At 53.8% G+C, this 3,261-nt stretch overlaps 1 long non-coding RNA gene across 3 annotated transcripts in view; it reads right to left on the bottom strand.

Moving 5' to 3' along the window:
• LOC105853394 overlaps positions 1 to 2,827 on the bottom strand; it is a 41,596-nt gene extending 38,769 nt beyond the window's left edge. For 2 of the 3 annotated variants that reach the window (XR_001145236.1, XR_001145237.1), the window contains exon 1: positions 2,316 to 2,827. This is a non-coding gene — a long non-coding RNA (uncharacterized LOC105853394). The remainder of the gene's footprint in view (positions 1 to 2,315) is intronic. The other variant, XR_001145238.1, reaches the window with a different exon arrangement.
• Positions 2,828 to 3,261: the final 434 nt, after the last annotated feature.

Below are 3,261 nucleotides of genomic sequence, written 5' to 3'. Positions count from 1 at the left end.
TAGCTTGCAGCACTGTGCTCTAACCCGTTGCGCCACCAGGGAGCATCCCCATCTCCATTTTAAACAGATGCTAACCAGGTCTTAGGTCAAGTAACTCACCCAATGCCACATGCAGCTAACAAGTATAAATTTCTTACCATGTTACCTATCAGAGGCAGGGACCAGGTCCTGCTGCAGAAACACAGTAGCTGGAGCAGTCACAGTCCCACTCATGCTCACAGCAGGCCCACACGAGAGCACTGAGACCTGGAGCAGGTTAATGACCTGCCAAGGAACCTCACCTAGGAAATAGCAAAATTGAGGCTTCAAACCAGGTGTTCTGCCTGAAACTACATTCATCCCCTTGCCTGCACTATCCAGAAGGTCTCATTAGTTGATGTGAGGAGGTGATGTGAAAGGCTACTGAAAGCCTAGAAATGCTGAGCCCCGAGGCAGGCTTGCGTGATTTAACGCATGAAGTGTGGGGTCTGCCTGCTGACCTTGGCCTGCGGGAGGGGGCTCTGCCGCAGCTTCTGCCCCCCACCAGAGATGTGCAGCTGCCTCTGACTGACGCTGCCTGAGCCGCTCAATCCCCAAGAGTGATTCCGTCTCATGGATGAGAGCCTCTGACATCTGTACCTGTCGGGCGACAAATCCAGACGCGCGTTCCCTGTCTGGTTAGCGATGCATCAGGCTCGATTAGGCCTGTGAACCTTCCTGCTGCTGGTGAATCCCTCTAAATGAAAGCCACAAAAATAAATGGAAATGGGGAACAATTCATGCTGGGGAAGTTGCCTGGTGTTGTGAAGGTTCCAGATGGAGATGTGGGGGAGTGGGCAGGAGGACGTGATCCATGTGATGCTGGGGTGAAATGAATGACCCAGGTGCAAGGTGGAGGGGGTCACAACCCCACCCAACCCCAGCCCCTAGCATGTTCTGGAAACTCAGGACCAGTAGCTTTCCATCTCTGGCAAGTCCAGAGCAGGCATCCTTGTCTTTTATGGCCCTGAGCTTAAGGAGGGAAGCCCGGCAGCCCAGGAGCAGAGGTGTCCAGGAAAGCACATGGGATGTGTGGACAGTCAGACCACCTGCTTTCTACCTCTGGGTCTAGAACCCAGCTCCTCCCTTTTAACCAGTCTGAGAGAGCCACACCCCAGGACCCATCTTACCTGCTTCCCAGCAACCCTCTGCTCTACCTAATTGGGTCCTCTTCATCCTCTCTGGCCACCCTGTCCTGTGCTCCAGCTCCCATGAGATGCACCCTGCTAATAATGGCTCCCACCCCACCCTTCCCTCTGGGAAATACTCTCCTGAGTCAGGAAGCGTGTCTGACATTCCTCTTTCTCCTCCTTGCACTAAAGATTGGACTAAATGTCGGGGGAGGGGTTGGAACAGTGAGTGGTCACTTTCCGCAACGCTGCTTCCAGTCCACTCTTGTGTTTGTCCATCCCCCAGTGCCTCTAGAGGACATGGACATGCTTTCTGGCCACCCACATCACTTGACCATCCCGATTTGCTGAGTCCCCACTTGGAGCAAACAGCCAACTTTCTTCTCATCTCTTGATAACTAGGGCACAAGCATGGATGTGGACCCTGCCAAAGGGACCACCCACCAGAAGCTTGGCCTGAGATAAGCATGGTACCATATTGTGCCTGTTTCCTGGTCAAGCCATGGCATAGGCATCTGGCTTTGGAGACTGTAGGATGGATGTTCCAGAACCCAGCACCTTGCCTCGGCAATGGGAGTCAACTGTGCAGTTGTGAGGTCTGCTGTGGGATCACAGCCAAGGGGTGCTATGGGTTTTATTCCTGATGGGATGGTCTCCTCCAAAGTCTAAGTCTGGTTGTCCCAAGATTTAATGAGCCCATTTCCTGCTTAACCTTCCCTGAGTAGATTTTCAGATATCCTAATGATACAACCCTCCCTGGAGGAGGTCTGGGCCCCACCAGTAGTTGGTGTGTGCATGTAAGGGATGCCAGTGTGCATGCATGTTTGTGCAATGCAAAATGAATGAGATACGAGTCCTGCCCTCAAGTTTCCTGGCTGCTAAAAGGTAATGTGATGATGACAGGGAGACCAGGTCTTGACAAGGAGGAAGAGCTGACCGTGCTGGAGCAGGTGGTTGGGGGGACTTACAAGGACTCTCTCAATCCAGAGGGCTTCTCCTCTGGAAACAGAAGGGAGGATCAGTGGCCTGGCAGATGCAGGGACAGGCACAGGGCAGCAGAAGACTGACCCCCCCTCACCACTCCCCCATCTCTGTTAGCCACTCCTCTGCCCTCTTATTTTCCAGTTCCACTCCCAGACCACTCCACTCTTGCCCAGAAGTCCCTACCTGGCCACACTCCTCAGCTCCCTCTCCTGTCCTCAGGATCCTTGACCTCTTGAGCTGCGCAGCGAGAAGCCGACCGGTAGCCAAGTCTCCAACGTCCACATCCGCAGTCCTCCGGGACAGCCTCTCCATGTGCTGGGGAGCTGGACAATGTGGGTGGACAGTCCAAGGGAAGGGAGAGAGGGGGAAGCTGGAATGTTCAACTTAAGGAGCTCTGAGAACCAGAAGTTCGCGAGGCTCCTCTCCTCCGAGACAGGGGCTCCCAGCACCAGCATGCGGCCAGTGGAGGGCAGTGGGGAAAACATTCGCCTCTTGGCTCAGGGTGTCTGCCTTCCCTGCCTCTCTTTCGATCTTGTTCTCTGCCTCCGGTTCTCTAAGTTTGCCTCGTGGTTGCCTTGTATCTCCATCCGGTGCAGAGTAAAGGGTGAGTTGGAATAACTTCTCAGCATTAACCACTGCTTCTGTGTGGGGAATGTTATCTTAATTGAGTCTCAGCTTGTTCACAGCCACTCAGCTGCCATAAATAATGGATGTCCAAGCTGACTGTAAACCAGAAGGACTGAACAATGCAGCACGATGCCATCGCCACAGCCTCAGACTCCTGCAAGGACCCAGCCTCCCTCTCAATAATGCATGACTCAAGCCTGCCACTGCCAGACACCCAAAGACTCCCAGTGAGGTGGCTTGTGACGATGTGGACCTGGGTGAAGCTGTGGGGAAAGAATGGGGGACTGGCTTGTCCTCCAATACTGCCAGGAAGTGGGCAGCAGGTACAGAGGGGTGTCTGTGGCAGGGGTCTTCTGGGTGAACACAGAAATGAACCCACATTCTTTCTCCTACATGCATCAGCAGATGGTCTTTTAGTTTGTGGTTTTAATCCTGGGGTATGAATCCTGTGGCCGCTTGCCTCCCTGGTCCCTGATGACTGCACCACTCTCTGTGTATAGAG

This window comes from Condylura cristata, unplaced genomic scaffold, assembly GCF_000260355.1.
Source record: "Condylura cristata isolate star-nosed mole 26May11 unplaced genomic scaffold, ConCri1.0 scaffold00001, whole genome shotgun sequence".
NCBI lineage: Eukaryota > Metazoa > Chordata > Mammalia > Eulipotyphla > Talpidae > Condylura > Condylura cristata.
Note: the sequence above shows the minus strand (reverse complement) of the source record. Positions and strands in the feature narration are given on the sequence as shown.